The 24585-nt window shown below is 45.3% G+C and overlaps 2 pseudogenes; both read left to right on the top strand.

The window, feature by feature from the left end:
* The first annotated feature begins 1701 nt into the window (after positions 1–1701).
* LOC115129762 (bile salt export pump-like) lies at positions 1702–13602 on the top strand (annotated as a pseudogene).
* A 450-nt stretch (positions 13603–14052) lies between these two features.
* On the top strand, positions 14053–23437 carry LOC115129871 (cystein proteinase inhibitor protein salarin-like; annotated as a pseudogene).
* The last annotated feature ends 1148 nt before the right edge of the window (positions 23438–24585 follow it).

Genomic DNA, 24585 nt, shown 5'->3' with positions numbered 1-24585 from the left:
ATATTCTAGATTCTGGGCCTGAGAAATAGGCAGTTTAATATGGGTACGTTTTTCATCCAAACATCAAAATACTGCCCCCTACACTCAAGAGGTTTTAACTATGGTCCACATAATAATTCACATTTCATGTTGCTGCAGGATTATTTTCCTGCTGTAGCAAACTGGGTCAAATTAAGAATCTACACCTGTAGTTGTTCCTGAACCTGACCTGGAAAAACGTTAATGATTCTCATGACTCTGTCTGTGGTGTGCCCCGCTATTTCACAGCGACATCAACAAGACCAATGGTGCCATGGTGGATCAAGTGAGCATCTTTATCCAGCGCTTCACCACCTTCGTGTGTGTTTTTGCGATTGGCTTTGTGAAGGGATGGAAGCTAACGCTCATCATCACCGCAGCCAGCCCTCTCATTGGAGTAGGGGCCGCCCTCATGGCTCTGGTAGGATGGTCAACGTCAATCAATGTGGTCACTTCCTGTCCCAATACACTGAAATGGTCCCTTTCCTTACGTCTTCTCCGTTTAACTCTGTTAGGAATGGATAGATGAAAGTAATTTACTAGTGGTCACTTAGTAAAGGAGACAATGAAATTTAAAGATGAGAAGGAAAGCTCATTTATGAGTATTAGGACTAGGCCTATGATTTACATGATTCATTTACTATGTGTCGATTCTTAATGAGCTCCATTGTGGTGGGAGTTAGTAAGTGTACTGTACTGACTGCACCTTTCTACTTACCTCCTCTGCTCTCGTCTAGTTTGTAGCCAAGCTAACAGTTCAGGAGCTGCTGGCCTATGCTAAGGCTGGAGCCGTGGCCGACGAGGTGCTCACTTCCATCAGAAAAGTGTCCGCTTTCGGAGGAGAGCTAAAGGAAGTGGAGAGGTAATATAATAACATGACTGAAACTGCCCCAACATTTTCTTCTTTAGTTACTTGCTGAATTTGTAAGTGTAAGTACTCGCCAGCCAAATTTGACATTCTTTATGTTGATTAGCCTCACAATATACTGTTTAATTCCATTAATTGTTTTCTCCTTAAGTGGCAAGTAGTAGCACCACCTTACATACTATATCCAGTGCTGGGCCTCTATCCCAGTTTAAAGGGACGCTCCATTGTGTAATTTCAGCAAGTAGTTTTGAAAGTAGTGCTTACAAGCCAAAACGGGTCCCTGCTTTTTGTGTACTACATCATCCAATTGTGTACCACATCATCCATTTAGTATGATATGTTACGTCCTGCAAAAAAAATCACAGTTGTTTGTTGGAATTCGTGTGATATGTTACGAATCCAATTCGTACGATATGTTACGATTTTGTCGTGCTTAAGATCCCAGATTGCATCTTTAACCCTCTATCCCCTTCTCTCTCTCTCCCAGGTATGACAAGAACCTGATCTCAGCTCAGCGTTGGGGCATCAGGAAGGGCCTGATCATGGGCTTCTTCACAGGCTACATGTGGTTTATCATCTTTCTGTGTTACGCCCTGACCTTTTGGTACGGATCCAGCCCAGTGGTGGACACACAGGAGTACAGCCTGGAACACTGTTACAGGTACTATTTTGTAACCATACGGCCTACACCATGAAGTATACTTTAGAAAGAGTCCATAAGTAGATCAGCTATAGACTGTGAATCAAATTTCTTTGGTTTTTGAATTAATAATAATCACCTCGTCTGTCCTGTGTCTTGTCTGTCATCGCAGATTTTCTTTGGTGTGCTGATAGCAGCCCTGAACTTAGGGCAGGCATCTCCACGTCTGGAGGCATTTGCTGCAGGAAGAGGAGCTGCTACCATCATCTTTGAGACCATCGACAGGGTGGGAATCTCAACATTGTTGGAGAATTTCATTTCATATCAATTTACTGTGTACACGCTCACTTTAAACAGCCCTGGTGGTTTACACTGCCATTTGTCTGGCTGTGTCACTGCGCCGGACATCGACTGCCTCTCAGAAGCAGGGTACAAACTGGACAAGGTCAAAGGGGACATTGAGTCACCTTTTCACTACCCATCCAGACCTGAAGTCGTGGTATTGTGGCTTTGTATTTCCTATAACGACGACATGCATCTGATTATTGTATCGCAGGGCGATCGTGGAATATTTCCTTAAAGATGCAGTCTGTAATTTGTTTTGTGCCGTGTCAGATCCTGGACCTGCTGAGTGTAGCAGTGAATTCTGACGAGACGACCACCTTTGTGGGGCTCAGTGGAGCGGGGAAGAGTACTGCCGTGCAGCTCATCCAACGATTCTACGACCCGAAGGAGGGCATGGTAAATTATCTTCCATTACATAAACTCAGAAAAAAAAGAAACGTCCCCTTTTCAGAACCCTGTCTTTCAAAGATAATTCGTAAAAATCCAAATAACTAAACAGATATTCATTGTAAAGGTTTAAAAACTGTTTCCCATGTTTGTTCAATGAACCATAAACAATGAATGAACATGCACCTGTGGAATGGTCGTTAAGACACTAACTGCTTACAGACTGTAGGCAATTAATGTCACAGTTATGAAAACATAGGACACTAAAAAGGCCTTTCTACGGACTGAAAAACACCAGAAGAAAGATGCCCCATTAGGACTGCAGATGTGGCAAGGGCAATAAATTGCAATGTCCGTACTGTGAGATGCCTAAGACAGCACTACAGAGAGACAGGACGGACAGCTGATCTGACTCACAGTGGCATACCACGTGTAACAACACCTGCAGAGGATCGGTACACCCAAACATCACACCTGCGGGACAGGTACAGGATGGCAACAACAATTTCCAGCGTTACACCAGGAACGCACAATCCCTCCATCAGTACTCAGACTGTCCACAATAGGCCAAGAGAGGCTGGCCTGAGGGCTTGTAGGCCTGTTGTAAGGCAGGTCCTCACCAGACATCACCGGCAACAATGTCGCCTATAGGCACAAACCCACAGTCGCTGGACCATACAGGACTGGCACAAAGTGCTCTTCACTGACGAGTCAGGGTTTTGTCTCACCAGGGGTGATGGTCGGATTCACATTTATCGTCGAAGGAATGAGCGTTACACCGAGGCCTGTGCTCTGGAGCGGGATCGAGGTGGAGGGTCCGTCATGGTCTGGGACGGTGTGTCACAGCATCATCGGACTGAGCTTGTTGTCATTGCAGGCAATCTCAGTGCTGTGCGTTACAGGGAAGACATCCTCCTTCCTCATGTGGTACCCTTCCTGCAGGCTCATCTTGACATGACCCTCCAGCATGACAATGCCACCAGCCATACTGCTCGTTCTGTGCGTGATTTCCTGCAAGACAGGAATGTCAGTTCTGCCATGGCCAGTGAAGAGCCCGGAGCCCGGTAACATCTCACAGCAAGAACTGGCAAATCTGGTGCAGTCCATGTGGAGGAGATGCACTGCAGTACTTCATGCAGCTGTTGGCCACACCAGATACTGACTGTTACTTTTGATTTTGACCCCCCCTTTGTTCAGGGACACATTATTCAATTTCTGTTAGTCACATGTGTGTGGAACTTGTTCTGTTTATGTCTCAGTTGTTGAATCTTGTTATGTTCATACAAGGTTTGCTGAAAATAAACTCAGTTGACAATGAGAAGGTTTCTTTTTTTGCCGAGTTTATATTTAACATGATGTAACACATTAGTAAAATAATGCTACCTCTATCAATACAAAAGTGCACCTCCACTAAAGTGTATCATTGAGAGAGTCTTTAGAGGAAATAGTGTAGAGACATTTGAAATATCCCATTTTTCTCCCTCCCTCCCATCCTCTCTTTCTCCTTGTTTATGCCTGGTCTCAGGCGACCTTGGATGGCCATGACATCAGAGGCCTGAACATCCAATGGCTACTTTCGTTGATGGGCATCGTGGAGCAGGAGCCCGTGCTGTTCGCCACAACCATCGGTGAGGATATCCGTTACGGTCACCCCGGAGTCACCCTGGATGACATCATCCATGCCACCAAAGAGGCTAATGCCTACAACTTTATATTGGGCCTACCACAGGTGAGGTTGACATAATTTAGCATGCTATACATTGAGGGCTAGTGTAACTGGTGTGAAATGGCTAGCTAAATTTGACACGCTAGTGGGAGAGGGCAGAGGTCAGATGAGCGGCGGTCAAAAGCAGCGTATCGCCATCGCCCGGGCCCTGGTCAGGAACCCCCGGATCCTACTGCTGGACATGGCCACCTCCACTCTGGACAATGAGAGTGAGGCTGTGGTACAGGAGGCTCTGGACAAAGTGGGTGGTTGCGTCCCAAATAGCACCCTCTTCCCTAAATAAAGCAGGAAGTGACCAGGAAGTGTCTCTGCTAGGATCAATTAATTACAGTAATAATAGTTAGGATAACTCTGATGATAGATTGTGTTTTCGTATCATCTTTCATATAACAGGATCAGACCTAAGGACGTGACAAATGGTAGAAAAGCAACCATGAAAATAACCATATTTACAGTAGCCAGGTAGGATAACGGTCTCGTGTTTATCTTCTATAAGGTACGCAATGGCCGCACCACCATCTCCATAGCCCATCGCCTGTCCACCATTAAGAACGCGGACGTGATCGTGGGCTACGAGCATGGGTGGGTGGTGGAGAGGGGCAAGCATGATGAGCTGCTGGAGAGGAAGGGTGTTTACTTCACTCTGGTCACCCTACAAAGCCAAGGAGACAAGGCTCTCAACTGGAAGGCCAGACAGAGTAGGTCCCTATGAGATCAATGCATCCCCATCCTCTGCCAAAATTCTAAAGTTGACTTGAACGCACTTTTGTCAACATAAAAAGTATTAAGAGAGAAATGAATGTGCAGAAACATTTTTAACAAAACATTTCTTACAACATTTTGTGTAATAACCTCCCTCCTTTTGCCTGTGTCAGTGCGGGCAACGACGAGCCAGAGCAGAAGAATTTATCCAGGGAGATGGAGATGTTGGTGCGTACCTTATAGAAGATACAGGGCCAGTCTCAGGTACTGTAGAACTACATCTCTCATGATGCACTTCACATCCTTTTCACAAGGCCTCACTCACATCTGGTTTCCTTGTAATCCGACACACATCTGGGTGAAGCACGGCAGACATTTTGTGCCAGAATACTGACTGATGATGCCATTTTGTATCTTGGTAGTGCATTGACATGTGCAGAGCCTCTATCAGGAAGAGGACCCGCTCACACCTGTCCAACATCATTCCAGAAGCATAATCCTTTGTATCTCAGGCAGATGCTGACAAGGTCTGTGTGTGTGTGTGTGTGTGGAGGTTGGTATGGAAGTCAGGGTTAAACGGGGGTTACTTACTACTTACCCTTTCCAGGTAATCTACAGTTTACACGTGTGCATTTGTTAGACATGTATCCACAGTCCATACACATGTGTATGTGTCCAGAGTGCCTTTGTAGAGGAGGTGGAGGAGCATGTTGAGCATGCTCCAGTGACCAGGATCCTGAAGTACAATGCCCCTGAATGGCCCTACATGCTGTTTGGAACCATCGGAGCTGCTGCCAACGGGGGAGTCAACCCAGTGTACTCCCTGCTCTTCAGTCAGATTCTGGCGGTAAGGTGGAGGGGTGGAGTATTAACCAAGACCGTCTTCATTGAATATCGGTTCATTAACTTAATAAGTGTATGTGTGTATGTGTGTTTATTCCTCAAATCAATCCAATTTGATTTGTCACATACACATGGTTAGCAGATGTTGATGTAAGTGTAGCGAAATGCTTGTGCTTCTAGTTCCGACAGTGCAGTAATAACCAACGAGTAATCTAACCTAACAATTTCACAACAGCTACCTTATACACACAAGTGTAAAGGGATGAAGAATATGTACATAAAGATATATGAATGAGTGATGGTACAGAACGGCATAGGCAAGATGCAGTAGATGGTATCGAGTACAGTACATACACACTAGCCACTTTAACTATGCCACTTTGTTTACTTTGTCTACATACTCATCTCATATGTATATACTGTACTCAATACCATCTACTGTATGCTGCTCTGTACCATCACTCATTCATATATCCTTATGTACATATTCCTTATCCCCTTACACTGTGTATAAGACAGTAGTTTTAGAATTGTTAGTTAGATTACTTGTTGGTTATCACTGCATTGTCGGAACTAGAAGCACAAGCATTTCGCTACACTCGCATTAACATCTGCTAACCATGTGTATGTGACAAATAAATTTGATTTGATTTGATTTAGATGAGTAATGTAGGGTATGTAAACATTACATTAAGTGGCATTGTTTAAAGTGTTAGTGGTGGCTGTTTAACAGTCTGATGGCCTTGAGATAGAAGCTGTTTTTCAGTCTCTCGGTCCCTGCTTTGAATCACCTGTATTGACCTCGCCTTCTGGATGATAGCGGGGTGAACAGGCAGTGGCTCGGGTGGTTGTTGTCCTTGATGATCTTTATGGCCTTCCTGTGACATCTGGTGGTGTAGGTGTCCTGGAGGGCAGGTAGTTTGCCCCCGGTGATGCGTTGTGCAGACCTCATTACCCTCTGGAGAGCCTTACGGTTGTGGGTGGAGCAGTTGCCGTACCAGGCAGTGATACAGCCCGACAGGATGCTCTCAATTGTGCATCTGTAAAAGTTTGTGAGTGCTTTTGGTGACAAGCCGAATTTCTTCAGCTTCCTGAGGTTGAAGAGGCGCTGATGTGCATTCTTCACCACACTGTCTGTGTGGGTGGACCATTTCAGTTTGTCCGTGATGTGTACGCCAAGGAACTTAAAACTTACTACCCTCTCCACCACTGTCCCGTTGATGTGGATAGGGGGGTACTCCCTCTGCTGTTTCCTGAAGTCTACGATCATCTCCTTTGTTTTGTTGACGTTGAGTGTGAGGTTATTGTCCTGACACCACACTCCGAGGGCCCTCACCTCCTCCCTGTAGGCCGTCTCGTCGTTGTTGGTAATCAAGCCTACCACTGTAGTGTCGTCTGCAAACTTGATGATTGAGTTGGAGGCGTGCATGGCCACGCAGTCGTGGGTGAACAGGAGAGTGCTCAGAACGCACCCTTGTGGTGCCCCAGTATTGAGGATCAGCGGGGTGGAGATGTTGTTACCTACCCTCACCACCTGGGGGCGGCCCGTCAGAAAGTCCAGTACCCAGTTGCACAGGGCGGGGTCGAGACCCAGGGTCTCGAGCTTGATGACAAGTTTGGAGGGTACTATGGTGTTAAATGCTGAGCTGTAGTCAATGAACAGCATTCTCACATAGGTATTCCTCTTGTCCAGATGGGTTAGGGCAGTGTGCAGTGTGCTTGCGATTGTGTCATCTGTGGACCTATTGGGGCGGTAAGCAAATTGGAGTGGGTCTAGGGTGTCAGGTAGGGTGGAGGTGATATGGTCCTTGACTAGTCTCTCAAAGCACTTCATGATGACGGAAGTGAGTGCTACGGGGCGGTAGTCTTTTAGCTCAGTTACCTTAGCTTTCTTGGGAACAGGAACAATGGTGGCCATCTTGAAGCATGTGGGAACAGCAGACTGGGATAAGGACTGATTTGATATTTCCGTAAACACACCAGCCAGCTTGTCTGTGCATGCCCTGAGGACACGGCTGGGGATGCCGTCTGGGCCTGCAGCCTTGCGAGGGTTAACACGTTTAAATGTTTTACTCACGTCGGCTGCAGTGAAGGAGAGTCTGCAGGTTTTGGTTGCGGGCCGCGTCAGTGGCACTGTATTGTCCTCAAAGCGAGCAAAGAAGTTGTTTAGTCTGTCTGGGAGCAAGACATCCTGGTCCGCGAAGGAGCTGGTTTCTTTTTGTAATCCGTGATTGACTGTAGACCCTGCCACATACCTCTTGTGTCTAAGCCATTGAATTGCGACTCTACTTTGTCTCTATACTGACGCTTAGCTTGTTTGATTGCTTTGCGGAGGGAATAGATACACTGTTTGTATTCGGTCATGTTTCCGGTCACCTTACCCTGGTTAAAAGCAGTGGTTCGCTTTTTCAGTTTCACGCAAATGCTGCCATCAATTCACGGTTTCTGGTTGGGGAATGTTTTAATAGTTGCTGTGGGTACGATATCGCCAATGCACTTGCTAATGAACTCGCTCACCGAATCAGCGTATTCGTCAATGTTGTTGTTTGACACAATGCGGAACATATCCCAATCCACGTGATCGAAGCAATCTTGAAGCGTGGAATCAGATTGGTCGGACCAGCGCTGAACAGACCTGAGAGCGGGAGCTTCCTGTTTTAGTTTCTGTCTATAGGCTGGAAGCAACAAAATGGAGTCGTGGTCAGCTTTTCCGAAAGGAGGGTGGGAGAGGGCCTTATATGCGTCGCGGAAGTTAGAATAACAATGATCCAGGGTTTTACCAGCCCTGGTAGCTCAATCGATATGCTGATAGAATTTAGGGAGTCTTGTTTTAGCCTTGTTAAAATCCCCAGCTACAATGAATGCAGCCTCAGGATATGTGGTTTCCAGTTTACATAGAGTCAAATAAAGTTTGTTCAGGGCCGTCGATGTGTCTGCTTGGGGGGGAATATATGCAGCTGTGATTATGATCGAAGAGAATTCTCTTGGTAGATAATGTTGTCGACATTTGATTGTGAGGAATACTAAGTCAGGTGAACAGAAGAACTTGAGTTCCTATATGTTGTTATGATCACACCACGTCTCGTTAATCATAAGGCATACCCCCCCGCCCCTCTTCTTACCAGAAAGATGCTTGTTTCTGTCAGCGCGATGCGTGAAGAAACCAGCTGGCTGTACCGAATCCAATAGCGTGTCTCGAGTGAGCCATGTTTCCGTGAAGCAAAGAATGCTACAGTCTCTTATGTCTCTCTGGAATGCTACCCTTGCTCGGATTTCATCAACCTTGTTGTCAAGAGACTGGACATTGGAGAGTAGTATGCTAGGGAGTGGTGTGCAATGTGCCCGTCTCCGGAGCCTGACCAGAAGACCACTTCGTCTTCCCCTTTTACGGCGTTGTTGTATTGGTTCGCCGGCTGGGATCCGATCCATTCTCCCGGGTGGTGGGAAAAACACAGGATCCGCTTCGGGAAAGTCGTATTCCTGGTCGTAATGATGGTGAGTTGACGTTGCTCTTATATCCAGTAGTTCCTCCTGACTGTATGTAATAAAACCTAAGATTACTTGGGGTACCAATGTAATAAATAACACGTAAAAAAAAAAAATACTGCATAGTTTCCTAGGAACGTGAAGCGAGGCGACCATCTCTGTCGGCGCCGGAAGTGGAATGGTTGGTTCCTGTAGACATTCTCCATACCAGACCCAGAGGTTCAGAGGATGGAGATCAATGGTATCTGCATGTTCTTTGTGCTGGTCGGAGTGACCTCCTTCATCACCCATATGCTCCAAGTACATGTCCCTCCCTCCCTCCCTCCCTCCCTCCCTCCCTCCCTCCATGCTCACCTTTCTTTTGTTACTTGTTCTAAAATACATATTTAATCTTCACATCAACCGGATCCTTTCTCCCGCTTCTCTAAACTCTGTGAAAAGAGAAGCCTATTTCATCTGTCTTTTTGTCATTCATTTCCCTTAACCTGATCAGATGGTGTCGGTGTCTGCCCCAGGGCTATGCCTTCTCTAAGTCTGGGGAGCTGCTGACAAGGCACTTGAGGAGGATGAGTTTCCACGCCATGTTGGGTCAGGAGGTGGGCTGGTTTGATGACCACAGGAACAGCCCTGGGGCTCTGACCACACAGGTCCAAGGGGTCAGTATGGACCTCATATAGTCCTCATATAGTCCTCATAGAGGGCAGTTACCAGACCCCAGACCAAATAGTATTAGTGTCTTTCAAATACTTGATTTAATGGAGTGCTTTGGAACTAATGCAGCAGACCCAAAAGAAAACCTCACCCATCTGGCATTCTGGGTAAATAACCTAATCCGACCCAAAGTGATTGACACCGCTCCCTCGTCCTCTCCTAGGCCACGGGCTCTCAGATCGGCATGATCGTTAACTCTCCGACCAACATTGGCGTGGCCGTCATCATTTCCTTCTATTTCAGCTGGAAGCTCAGCCTGGTCATCATGTGCTTCCTGCCCTCCCTGGCTCTTTCCGGAGGCTTCCAGGCTAAGATGCTCACTGGCTTCGCCAAGCAGGACAAACAGGCTGTGGAGGATGCAGGACGGGTAGGCTACAGTACTCCACCGTACTCCACCGTACTCCACCGACTCACTGGCCAGGGCTGTTTGTAACACAGGCTGGAGTCACATAGTGCTACTGTGACTGGAAGTGAATTGTCATTAACTTCTCACATGAGTTATCAACACGTTATCAACATGTTTCTCGAAAGCTTCTGTTAGGGTCGTTCAAGCAAAGTCACTACCACAGAACTTCCGTTGTGTCATATTGTAAGATATTTCAGCCTGTAACTATTGTAATGTCTGTTATAGACATCAGGTGCGCGCTTCCTGAAACCTTGTCACAGTAAACCCACTGGAGGGCTTACCTTACAGTGTGTTAGAGTTCCTGTACTGTAGACAGTTCCTACTTCCTATTCTAGACTTACACGGTGGTAGTGGTGGGTGGTTGCGACATCTCTGTGGTATCTTTTGTAGATCTCTGAGTGAGGCCCTGAACAACATCCGCACCATCACCTTTGTTAACTGGGGAAGGAACAGAGCTTTGTGGAGATGTACGAGGCTCACCTGGAGGCTCCGTACCAGGCCGCCAAGCAGAAGGCCAAAGTGTACGGTGCCTGCTACGGCTTCGCCCATTGTGTTGTCTTCATGTCCAACAGCGCCTCCTACAGGTTTGGAGGGTACCTGGTGCGCCAGGAGGGCCTCCACTACAGCCTGGTCTTCAGGTGAGAGAAACTGTCTGCCTGTCTGTCTGTCTACTTCATAAACAGACCATGAAATCACATTGTCCAAGATGTATTCCACTACCTACACCCGACCCGGCCAGACATCCAGATGCTGAACTGCATCAACGTATCGGTAAAGCCCGGGCCAAACACTGGCCTTCGTGGGCAGCAGCGGCTGTGGGAAGAGCACCAGCGTCCAGCTACTGGAGAGATTCTATGACCCCGAACAGGGCAAAGTGGTGAGTCCTCAGTTTCTCTCAGCAGCACGCAATATCCCCATATATGTCTCTAGAGGTATAAGGACTGTAAGAGGGTGGGGGTATCCTGGGAGCTGGATTAGTTCACAGGATAGTTGACTGGATTTTCCATGTTGCATTTGCAGATTATTGATGGCCACGTACCTGCACTCCAAGATTGGTATCGTATCCCAGGAGCCCATTCTGTTTGACTGCAGCATCGGAGACAACCTGCGTGAAGTCAGCCTGAATGACATCATCTCCGCATCCAAGAAAGCCCAACTCCACGACTTTGTCATGACGTTACCTGAGGTAATGCTGCTGTCAGTGTACTGACTTAAAACAACACTGACATTGTACACACTTAAAACAAGACTTAAAACAACACTGTCAGCGTACTAACTTAAAACAAGACTTAAAACAATACTGTCAGCGTACTAACTTAAAACAAGACTTAAAACAACACTGTCAGCGTACTAACTTAAAACAAGACTTAAAACAACACTGTCAGCGTACTAACTTAAATCAAGACTTAAAACAACAATGACATTGTACAAACTTAAAACAAGACTTAAAACAACACTGTCAGCGTACTAACTTAAAACAATACTGTCATTGCAAATGAAGTTTGTAGCACCATTAGGAAGGAAACGCCAACGATTTAGATGTGTCATTTAAATCAAGTCACTCTAACATCTTTGTTTCTATCAAAGATACCCGCACACTAAGATCCAAATACAAATGTCCAGTTTCTGTGCCAAACTTCTAGTCACAAGAACTCTGTCAGAGTATAACCGGCATCTATAGCCCTTTGTTTGACACAGTAGTCTTTTAAAGTTTTAATTTCCCCCTTTAGAAATATGACACCAACGATGGGCTCCCAGGGATCCCAGCTCTCTCGGAGACAGAAGCAGCGCATAGCGATCGCCAGGGAGATTATCCACGACCCTAAGATCCTGCTACTGGACGAAGCCACTTCAGCCCTGGACACGGAGAGCGAGAAGGTAATGTCTCCATGACAACCGCCTGTCATCATCACGAGCAGTAGAAGAAGTCCTGAACCTGATGAGGATAGACTGAAATTTATACAGATAGCTTTATTACAGATAGCTATTTCAAATGGCTTTAGAATTGGTACGAGGCAAGGCAAGCATGCAATTTGCCTGTGCCTTAGGTCCATTGTATGAGGCAGAGGCAGTAATCAAGTAATCATGGTGAGTCATGGGTGATTGTGAAATCAGCTAAAAGCTTTGTGTGTGTGTGTGTGTGTGTGTGTGTGTGTGTTTGTGACGGCCCTGAACCGTCTCAGTGCTTCTCCTTCCAATAGGGCGCTTTCCCTTAATTCCCAATTAAATAGCCAGCATCAGCTGCGTAAAAGTGGGGTTGTGATGGAGACGTGAATGAGGATGTGTTCAACCAGTCTCTATTCAGTTTGTTTTGTTGCCGTTAAAGTTTTGTAGCCTAATAGAGTTTACCCAGGATCGGATCCACTCTTTGTCCGTCCGTGGACTACACCTCTCCATTCTTCGTGATTGGATTGTTGTGATGTATACGGTGATGATTTATGTAGTTAGTTGTAGTTGAGGACTTAGTAAGAGTTGATACGCTTTAAAGTTCTGTGGTAAAATAATTGTTATATTGATTGTATGATTAATTAATACTGGGTTTACGCTACACTGAATGAACGGACAAACATTGCGTGACAAAGGTCACTTGAGTTCCCTGAACTCCTTTACCAGGCTGGACTCTTTTTAGGCCCGAGGTACAGGACATTTCTGGAGGAACCAGAACTCATTGTGATACTATTATATGTGTGTGTAATCATTGATGTTGCTAATACAACCCACGCAAAAGAATATAGTTGTTTTTGAAGTTCTTTCCAATATTTTAAGGGTTTATGAAAAGTTTATTTCCACCCTGACTTTTACATAAGTCCTTTGTATTGATTTGAGACTTGACGGACCAGATGGGACTCAAACCCTCCCAAACCAAAAGGAGAAACCAATGTTTTCTCTGGTAGGCACAACCTACCTGGCACCCCTATAAATAATAACCTCAAGTCAAAACCGTTACTGTGTGTGTGTGTGTGTGTGTGTGTGTGTGTGTGTGTGTGTGTGTGCGCGCTACAGACGGTGCAAGAGGCGCTGGATAACGCGAGGGAGGGCCGAACCTGCATGGTGTTCACCCACCATCTCTCCACCATCCAGAACTCTGACATCATTGCCGTAATGTCCAGGGGCTTCGTCATCGAACAGGGTCCATATGACTATCTCATAGCCCTCAAAGGGGCCTATTACAAACTTGTCACCACCGGTGCACCAATCAGCTAACTCCTCAGGGTTATAGGAGCCAAACCAGGAAATGCCTGTTCAGGTCATCATGCCGGGTCAAATAGTATTTATTCTGCAGAAGGGATCCTGTCAACCGTCACACATTCTTCAGTGTTAATTGTTCATGTGTATTTATTTGTTGTCGTTACATGTAAACAGTATGTCTGAGAATACTGTAGGTCTGAGTGGCTACCTTTGATCTTTGAGTTTGTACTTTTTTTGTAATTAACTGTATTGCATAAGAATAAAACGAATCCAAATATCTACATTGAGGGTATAAAGTAACTGTTTACGATTGTCGACCGTTTGTGCCGTTTATCATTATACATTTACGATTTTAAATGTTTTGGATTTGAAATGGAACCTTTTATTCTTAAATCAAATATGGTGCATTTAAATTGCCTGCAGATGATAATACATTCTACAATAGTTGATTTTCCTAAGTCAAAGGTGAAGATAACAGATTCATTGAAGAGCCTGGGACAGACTAGTACTACAGACTAGTACTACAGACTAGTACTACAGTATTCCCTACACCAGGTCTTGCTGATACTTCCATGACTGACACCGTGACACCCTGACCTGACACCAGGATGAGATTTGCTGCGTCCATCCATCAGCGGTAATGTGTGATCACACACCGCTCTGACCTTATGGAATGGAGTCTTCATCAGTGCATCCCAGATTCCCAGCACCCAGACAAGGAGTGAATTAGTATGCGGGTGAAGCAATATAATCTCTCTTGGCTTTCTGCTCACCATCCTACTGCTTAGAGGACACTTTGACTTTGTGCCATGTAGCGTCAATACAACATTGATTGATAACGGCGAGCCGGTATCCTGGAACCAAGTGTTGTGGTGAGTCTCTGGGTCTCTGTTGACTTAGTGGGTGAGAAGTGGGGCTAACGTGCTCTAAGTGTTGCCCAGTATTGCCCAGTGCGGAAGTGCTGAATTTGAGCCACTTGTGTGTTTTCAATCTCAAGCCGTTAACCTCCACGATGTCATCCTCTCCTAAAAATGACCTTGTCATGACTGTCCTGATCAAACCCAACAGAGGAGAGATCTAGGGGTCTGAAAATGTGGGGGGTTTTATGACCCCCTCACGCCCCTGGTAAATCTCAGGCCACAGACAAATTCCTTTGTCCTGTTACTATGGAGAACCAGCCTCAGAACATTAAGCATGAAATAAAGGGACTTTGGAACAATGGTTTCCGTCAGCCACAATGGTGGTCATGATGATGGAGGGACTATGAACATGTATGTCATTTTTGTTTTGTTATTAAAGGTTAATAGATAACGTTATTACGAAAACATTGTAACGTCAACAGTTTATCTAGTATATGTTTGATGTTTATACGTTTGTACGTTTTATATACGTTTTATGTTTGTACGTTGTATGGAAAATGTCCAAATGTACGTTGTATGGAAAATGTCCAAATCAAAGAGAATGTTTTGGTAAAGATGAAATGTGAAGTTGTCTAAAATTGGATAGGAGTCAAATCTAGACTTTGCCCATAACTTGGTACGCCTAGAGAATTGTCCTGAAGGCGGTAACGCCCACTTCTGACCTGAGGGTATAAAACCTGTGAGTGAAGAATTTACAGATTAGACTAAGTGACCCTAGCTGCAGCCGAGGTCTAAAAAGTCAACGAACCCAAAACAAGTTTGAAGACAAAAATCTTTTTCTACCCAAGCTACGGATGAGTAGCTGTGTCTAAGCGGGTGAATTCAATTCAAACCACCTAGTCTCTACTCCCCATCGAATCGTGGTATCTACACTGTTTCATTCCTACGCTGAGCTACAGAGCTGTCTGTCCTCAGAAGAGCCCTTCCAGAGCAAGGGCGAGGGAACAGACTCGGAAGCCAAAAGGACACTGACATTGTGAGGATGACCAGAGAGTTGCGCTGGAGAAGTGCGTCATTGAGCAGCCTGAACGGTCCACGCGGAGAATCCACAGAGACCTTCCCCACGTAATTACATCATTATATTCTGATCCATAAGAGCGGCAGTTTGGGGCAAGGATAGAGTTAGAATAAGCATAGCTGACAAATTCACCCAAATGTATATTTCTCTAATGGACTCCTATGTACGGTCTCTGTCCTACTCGTCCTATTCTGTTTCTCTCATTCTAGTCCTATACTGTCTCTGTCCTACTAGTCCTATACTGTCTCTGTCCTACTAGTCCTATACTGTCTCTGTCCTACTAGTCCTATACTGTCTCTGTCCTACTAGTCCTATACTGTCTCTGTCCTACTAGTCCTATACTGTCTCTGTCCTACTAGTCCTATATTGTCTCTGTCCTACTAGTCCCATACTGTCTCTGTCCTACTATTCCTATATTGTCACTGTCCCACTAGTCCTATATTGTCTCTGTCCTACTAGTCCTATACTGTCTCTCCTACTAGTCCTATACTGTCTCTGTCCTACTAGTCCTGTACTGTGTCTGTCCTACTAGTCCTATATTGTCTCTGTCAAACTAAGCCTATACTGTCTCCTACTAGTCCAAAACTGTCTCCTACTAGACCTGTACTGCCTCTCTTATTCTAGTCCTTTACTGTCTCATTCTAGTCCTATACTGTCTCTCCTTCTAGTCCTACACTGTCTCTACTAATCCTATACTGTCTCTCCTTCTAGTCCTATACTGTCTGTCTTACTAGTCCTACACTGTCTTTCCTACTAGTCCTTTACTGTCTCTGTCTTACTAGTCCTTTACTGTCTCTGTCCTACTAGTCCTATACTGTCTCTGTCCTACTAGTCCAATACTGTCTGTCTCATTCTAGTCCTATACTGTCCTACTGGTTCTATACTGTCTCCTACTAGTCCGATACTGTGTCTCTCCGCTTAGTCCTTTACTGTCTCTGTCCTACTAGTCCTATACTGTCTCTGTCCTACTAGTCCTATACTGTCTCTGTCCTATTAGTCCTTTACTGTCTCTGTCCTACTAGTCCTATACTGTCCGTCTCATTCTAGTCCTATACTGTCTCTGTCCTATTAGTTCTTTACTGTCTCTGTCCTACTAGTCCTATACTGTCTCTGTCCTCTGTATTTCTAATGCTCCATCATCCACCGGTGACACAAGGGGCCTCAATGTGAAATGCCACACAGGAAAGAGCAGAGGGACTCTGAGAATGAGGGTGCAACTAATTCAAAGACGATAGGTAGGCCTGCTCCCAAATGGCCCTGTCAGAGATTGTTGCTTTGGGATTGAATAAGATGCATTTTGTCAGGATTTGGCCAGGATTGTTCCGGTTTTGGCCACTAGATGCCCCCATTGTGCTTTTCGACCCTTTTGTTTTCCCTTGTTTCCAGTTATTATTTGCACCTGTGCCTCGTTTCCTTGGAATGTATTTAAACCCTTAGTTTTCTTCAGTTCTTTGCTCTGTGTTTGAATGTTAGCACCCAGCCCCAGCGATGCTGTGAACATTTGTTGCTCCAGTTGGACTCTCTTGTGGTATTCTGTTTTTGTTCTCATTTATTTATTTTTGATTATCTTCTGAGGCTTTTTTCTGCTGTACCTGCCACCTTGTGGATATACCTTTTGACTTGGAGGATTACCTTTTTCTCTTGGATTTACTTTTGACGTTGTGGATTTATATTTTTGCCTGAACTTTCCTTTTTACTTTATTAAAACAGTCTCAAGTACTGCTCTGTCTGTGGGCTCTCCTTCACCGCAGCCAACGTGAGTAAAACATTTAAACGTGTTAACCCTCGCAAGGCTGCCGGCCCAGACAGCATCCCTAGCCGCGTCCTCAGAGCATGCGCAGACCAGTTGGCTGGTGTGTTTACGGACATATTCAATCAATCCCTATCCCTGTAACGCACAGCATTAAGATTGCCTGCAATGACGACAAGCTCAGTCCGATGATGCTGTGACACACCACCCCAGACCATGACGGACCCTCCACCTCCAAATCGATCCCGCTCCAGAGTATAGGCCTCGGTGTAACGCTCATTCCTTCAACGATAAATTCAAATCCGACCATCACCCCTGGTGAGACAAAACCCTGACTCGTCAGTGAAGAGCACTTTTTGCCAGTCCTGTCTGTTCCAGCGACGGTGGGTTTGTGCCCATAGGCGACATTGTTGCCGGTGATGTCTGGTGAGGAACTGCCTTACAACAGGCCAACAAGCCCTCAGTCCAGCCTCTCTCAGCCTATCACGGACAGTCTGAGCACTAATGGAGGGATTGTGCGTTCCTGGTGTAACTCGGCCAGTTGTTGCCATCCTGTACCTGTCCCTCAGGTGTGATGTTTGGGTGTACCGATCCTGTGCATGTGTTACACGTGGTCTGCCACTGCGAGGGCGATCAGCTGTCCATCCTGTCTCCCTGTAGCACTGTTTTACACTTCTCACAGTACAGACATGGCAATGTATTGCCCTGGCCACATCTGCAGTCCTCATGCCTCCTTGCAGCATGCCTATGGCACATTCACGCAGATGAACAGGGATCCCGGGCATCTTTCTTTTGGTGTTTTTCAGAGTCAGTAGAAAGGCCTCTTGAGTGTCTAGGTTTTCTTAACGGTGACCTTAATTGCGATCTGTCTAAGCTGTTAGTGTCTTAACGACTGTTCCACAGGTGCATGTTCATTAATTGTTAATGGCTCATTGAACAAGCATGGGAAATAGTGTTAATTAACCCTTTACAGTGAAGTTATTTGGATTTTTACTAATTATCTTTGAAAGACAGGGTGTGAAAGGGACATTTCATTTTTTGCTGAGTTTATTTACTAAATGGACATTTTTTTTTTGTTAAGACCTATAACTCTACAGAGGAGGAAGCTAAGCGTAAGGATATCTGGTTAGCTACTAGGGCAAGAGTGCTGGAACACAAGAGAGCAGAGAATGGCTCCGCTTCACCATGGGGCTGAATTACTACTGACATGATAAGGTGGTACCATTTATTTACTGTCAAATAATTATCAAATTGATCAGTCTTTTGAATATTCTTACAACAGCTTGTCTAACATTTTATGGTCTGATTTTGAGTGTCTTTTTGTTTTACACCTCCAGACTTTTGAGGAGGTCGCTAAAGGGCTTCTTATGGTTGTTTCTGCCTTGAGGTGGAGTGGAGGAAGCGGAGGTGGATAGAGTTTGAAATGTGAAAGGTTCAACACTGTAAAACTGGTTCAATACTCACTGAAACAGAAATAGTAACCAGTGATAGTTGACTACAAGTTTGAATGATAGATGTTATCTAACCATTTGCAGGGAAGAGCTATGGTTCCACCGAGGAAGCCAAACATAAGGAGGTCTGGTTAGCTACTAGGACGAGAGTGATGGAACACAACAAGTGGGCAGAGAATGGCTCGGAGAGCTTCACCGTGGGGATGAATCATCTTTCTGACAGGGTATGATCACGGTCAGGAAGAGGCCTACTATACAAAAACGTTTAACTCGGAGGTTGCTTATTTGGTTAATAATGATACTTTTCTTATAGGCTTACTTGATACTATGCATGTTGCTTCCTTTCACAGACTACTGGGAAGGTTACAAGACGAAGGGTAGGGTGAAGCATTATTGCAATTCACTGCACTTATAAGGTTAATGAATATATGAATCATTCATTTGTAATGGTAATTGTATGCTCGAGACCTCTCTTATTCCTTAGCCTCAAGATAGCCTCCTTCTGTTCACCTGATTTAGAATTCCTCACAATCAAATGTCGACCGCATTATCTACCAAGGGAATTCTCTTCGATTATAATCACAGCCGTATATATTCTCCCCCAAGCAGACACATCGATGGCTCTGAACAAACTTTATTTGACTCTTTGCAAACTGGAAACCACATATCCTGAGGCTGCATTCATTGTAGCTGGGGATTTTAACAAGGCTAATCTGAAAACAATCTGACTCCCTAAATTGTATCAGCATATCGATTGCACAACCAGGGCTGGTAAAACCTTGGATCATTGCTATTCTAACTTCCGCGATGCATATAAGGCCCTCCCCCATCCTCCTTTCGGAAAAGCTGACCACGACTCCATTTTGTTGCTCCCTGCCTACAGACAGAAGCTAAAACAAGAAGCTCCCGCGCTCAGGTCTGTTCAACGCTGGTCCGACCAATCTGATTCCACGCTCCAAGACTGCCTCCATCACGTGGACTGGGATATGTTCCGCACTGCGTCCAACAACAACATTGACGAATACGCTGATTCGGTGTGCGAGTTCATTAGAACGTGCAATGAAGATGTCGTTCCCATAGCAACGATTAAAACATTCCCAAACCAGAAACCGTGGATTGATGGCAGCATTCGAGTGTAAAATGAAAACGCGAAAACCACTGCTTTTAACCAGGGCAAGGTGACCGGAAACATGACAGAATACAAACAGTGTAGCCATTCCCTCCGCAAGGCAATCAAACAAGCTAAGCGTCAGTATAGAGACAAAGTAGAGTCGCAATTCAATGGCTCAGACACGAGGTATGTGGCAGGGTCTACAGTCAATCACGGATTACAAAAAGAAACCAGCTCCTTCGCGGACCAGGGTGTCTTGCTCCCAGGTAGACTAAGTAACTTTTTTGCCCGCTTTGAGGACAATACAGAATACAGTGCCACTGACACGGCCCGCAACCAAAACATGCGGACTCTCCTTCACTGCAGCCGACGTGAGTAAAACATTTAAACGTGTTAACCCTCGCAAGGCTGCAGGCCAAACGGCATCCCCAGCCGCGCCCTCAGAGCATGCGCAGACAAGCTGGCTGGTGTGTTTACGGACATATTCAATCAATCCTTATCCCAGTCTGCTGTTCCCACATGCTTCAAGAGGGCCACCATTGTTCCTGTTCCCAAGAAAGCAAAGGTAACTGAGCTAAACGACTACACTTCCATCATCATGGAGTTCTTTGAGAGAGTAGTCAAGGACCATATCACCTCCACCCTACCTGACACCCTAGACCCACTCCAATTTGCTTACTGCCCAAATAGGTCCACAGACGATGCAATCTCAACCACACTGCCCTAACCCATCTGGACAAGAGGAATACCTATGTGAGAATGCTGTTCATTGACTACAGCTCAGCATTTAACACCATAGTACCCTCCAAACTCGTCATCAAGCTCGAGACCCTGGGTCTCGACCCCGCCCTGTGCAACTGGGTACTGGACTTTCTGACGGGCCGCCCCCAGGAGGTGAGGGTAGGTAACAACATCTCCACCCCGCTGATCCTCAACACTGGGGCCCCACAAGGGTGCGTTCTGAGCCCTCTCCTGTATTCCCTGTTCACCCACGACTTCGTGGCCATGCACGCCTTCAACTCAATCATCAAGTTTGCGGACGACACTACAGTGGTAGGCTTGATTACCAACAACGACGAGACGGCCTACAGGGAGGAGGTGAGGGCCCTCGGAGTGTGGTGTCAGGAAAATAACCTCACACTCAACGTCAACAAAACTAAGGAGATGATTGTGGACTTCAGGAAACAGCAGAGGGAGCACCCCCCTATCCACATCGATGGGACAGTAGTGGAGAGGGTAGTAAGTTTTAAGTTCCTCGACGTACACATCACAGACAAACTGAATTGGTCCACCTATACAGACCGCATCATCAAGAAGGCGCAGCAGCGCCTCTTCAACCTCAGGAGGCTGAAGAAATTCTACAGATGCACAATCGAGAGCATCCTGTCGGGCTGTATCACCGCCTGGTACGACAACTGCTCCGCCCACAACCGTATGGCTCTCCAGAGGGTAGTGAGGTCTGCACAACGTATCACCGGGGGCAAACTACCTGCCCTCAAGGACACCTACACCACCAGATGTCACAGGAAGGCCATAAAGATCATCAAGGACAACAACCACCTGAGCCACTGCCTGTTCACCCCGCTATCATCCAGAAGGCGAGGTCAGTACAGGTGCATCAAAGCAGGGACCGAGAGACTGAAAAACAGCTTCTATCTCAAGGCCATCAGACTGTTAAACAGCCACCACTAACATTGAGTGGCTGCTGCCAACATACTGACTCAACTCCAGCCACTTTAATAATGGGAATTGATGTAACATATATCATTAGCCACTTTGTATAAGGTAGTAGTTTTGGAATTGTTAGGTTAGATTACTCGTTGGTTATTACTGCATTGTCGGAACTAGAAGCACAAGCATTTCGCTACACTCGCATTAACATCTGCTAACCATGTGTATGTGACAAATAAATTTGATTTTGATTTGAAGCAGAGGTGCACAAGGAGTTTGAAACATGGAAAGTTAATATGGTAAAACTGGTTCAACACTAACTGAAATAGATATTCCCAGTATTAAATAAGTCAAATTCCGTAAAACAAGTTGACGTTTTTTCATGCTTGCAGGAAAGACCTATCCGTCCACGGAGGAAGCTAAGCGCAAGGAGATCTGGCTAGCTACTAGGAAGATGGTGAGGGAACACAAGAGAGCAGAGAATGGCCTGGAGAGCTGCATCACGGCAGCCAGTCACCTTGCTGACTTAGTATGGTATTATTCATTCAGATTACTATGTTGATAGAACATTTCTCAAACAAGTCTAAAGTTGTTTGTTGCCTCTTTGTTTCCAGACTACAGAGAAGGTTCGTAGAGGACCTTTTCCCACGGTAAGGTTCCAGAATATCAAAACGTGTTTAATGCTACAATGTAATTTAACTGTATACATCAATGATGTTGCTGCTGGTGAGTCTCTGATCCACCTCTACGCAGACGACACCATTCTGTATACTTCTGGCCCTTCTTTGGACACTGTGTTAACAACCCTCCAGACAAGCTTCAATGCCATACAACTCTCCTTCCGTGGCCTCCAATTGCTCTTAAATACAAGTAAAACTAAATGCATGCCCTACAACCGATCACTGCCTGCACCTGCCCGCCTGTCTAACATCACTACTGTGGACGGCTCTGACTTAGAATATGTGGACAAATACCTAGGTGTCTGGTTAGACTGTAAACTCTCCTTCCAGACCCACATCAAACATCTCTAATCCAAAGTTAAATCTAGAATTGGCTTCCTATTTCGCAACAAAGCATCCTTCACTCATGCTGCCAAACATACCCTTGTAAAACTGACCATCCTACCAATCCTCGACTTCGGCAATGTCATTTACAAAATAGCCTCCAATACCCTACTCAACAAATTGGATGCAGTCTATCACAGTGCCATCCGTTTTGTCACCAAAGCCCAATATACTACCCACCATTGCGACCTGTCCGCTCTCGTTGGCTGGCCCTCGCTTCATAATCGTTGCCAAACCCACTGGCTCCATGTCATCTACAAGACCCTGCTAGGTAAAGTCCCCCCTTATCTCAGCTCGCTGGTCACCATAGCATCACCCACCTGTAGCACGCGCTCCAGCAGGTATATCTCTCTGGTCACCCCCAAAACCAATTCTTTCTTTGGCCGCCTCTCCTTCCAGTTCTCTGCTGCCAATGACTGGAACGAACTACAAAAATCTCTGAAACTGGAAACACTTATCTCCCTCACTAGCTTTAAGCACCAACTGTCAGAGCAGCTCACAGATTACTGCACCTGTACATAGCCCAACTATAATTTAGCCCAAACAATTACCTCTTTCTCTACTGTATTTATTTATTTTGCTCCTTTGCACCCTATTATTTTTATTTCTACTTTGCACATTCTTCCACTGCAAATCTACCATTCCAGTGTTTTACTTGCTATATTGTATTTACTTTGCCACCATGGCCTTTTTTTTTGCCTTTACCTCCCTTATCTCACCTCATTTGCTCACATCGTATATAGACTTGTTTATACTGTATTATTGACTGTATGTTTGTTTTACTCCATGTGTAACTCTGTCGTTGTATGTGTCGAACTGTTTTGCTTTATCTTGGCCAGGTCGCAATTGTAAATGAGAACTTGTTCTCAGCTTGCCTACCTGGTTAAATAGAGGTAAAATAAAAATCTGAGCATACAGTCATGTAAAGTTTCTAAAGCTCTGTTTCATCACAGGGTATGCTTCCAGTCACATTAGTCACTAACATTGCACTCACTACACTACTATTCACAAACCTTAACTATAATGACCATAGTATTAAAGAACCCTTAACATTTACTAATGTTACACACCTAATTCACAAAACAATCACGATATTGACTGACTGTTTCCTCCATCAGAATGAAGACTAGACCCTATGCGGAATTAACTATTTTGTAATTTACAATAAATATAAATACTACACTTTCAATTCCTGTGTCCCTTTTTTTTCATACCAGCCAATATGGCAGGGTTCCCCAAATGGCGGGCCAAATTTGGCCCATGGGTGGTTTTATTTGGCCCCCCCCAAGTTTTCAAAACAAATATATAAACACAGTGTGTTCGGAAAGTATTCAGACCCCTTGACCTTTTCCACATTTTGTTACGTTACAGCCTTATTCTAAATTGGAAACAGCTTTTTAGACATTTTAAACTGCACCAAGTGGTGCAGCGGTCTAAGGCACTGCATCTCAGTGCTAGAGGCATCACTACAGACCCTGGTTTGATTCCTGACTGTAAGTGGATTGGAGGCAGGGCATGAAAGGGATTACAAATCGAGTTGTCATCCGTTTCGGGAAAGTACCTATGTAATTGCGCACCCAACTCGTTCCGGTGCTTCGCTATTTGACATTGTCCTGAAGCTTGAGTTCATTTGCACACCAAAAAAATCATACACTGATGGAAAGTGTTGTCCTTGTCAATGCAGATAGAAAAGAGCTCCAACTTCTTAATCTTAGTCTCACTTTTGTCCCGCACATTGAATATAGTTGCGCAGAGTCCCTGTAATCCTAGATTCAGATCATTCAGGCGAGAAACATCACCCAGACAGGTCAGTCGTGTGAGAAACTCGTCATCATGCAAGCGGTCAGACAAGTGAAAATGATGGTCAATAAAGAGAACTTCAAGCTCGTCTCGCAATTTAAAAAAAAGTGTCAATACTTTGCCCTTGATAACCAGTGCACTTCTGTATGTTAAAGCATTACATGGTCGCTGCCAGTATCATTGCATAGTGCAGAAAATACACAAGAGTTCAGGGGTTTTGCTTTATCAAAGTTAACCATTTTCACTGTTGTGTCCAAAATGTCTTTCAGGCATTCCCTTGGCAGCAAGAGCCTCTCGGTGGATACTGCAGTGTACCCAAGTGGCGTCAGGAGCAACTGCTTGTACGCGCGTTACCACTCTGTCTCCCTGTCATTGCGTTTCCACCATCAATACAGATACCAACACATCTGGACCACCAGTCCATTTGTCACAAAGCTGTCCAGCACTATAAAAATATCCTCATGTTGACCTGGTTTCCA

Source organism: Oncorhynchus nerka, linkage group LG5 (genome assembly GCF_034236695.1).
Source record: "Oncorhynchus nerka isolate Pitt River linkage group LG5, Oner_Uvic_2.0, whole genome shotgun sequence".
NCBI lineage: Eukaryota > Metazoa > Chordata > Actinopteri > Salmoniformes > Salmonidae > Oncorhynchus > Oncorhynchus nerka.
The sequence above is the reverse complement of the archived record's forward strand: the minus strand, read 5'-3'. Positions and strand labels throughout refer to the sequence as shown.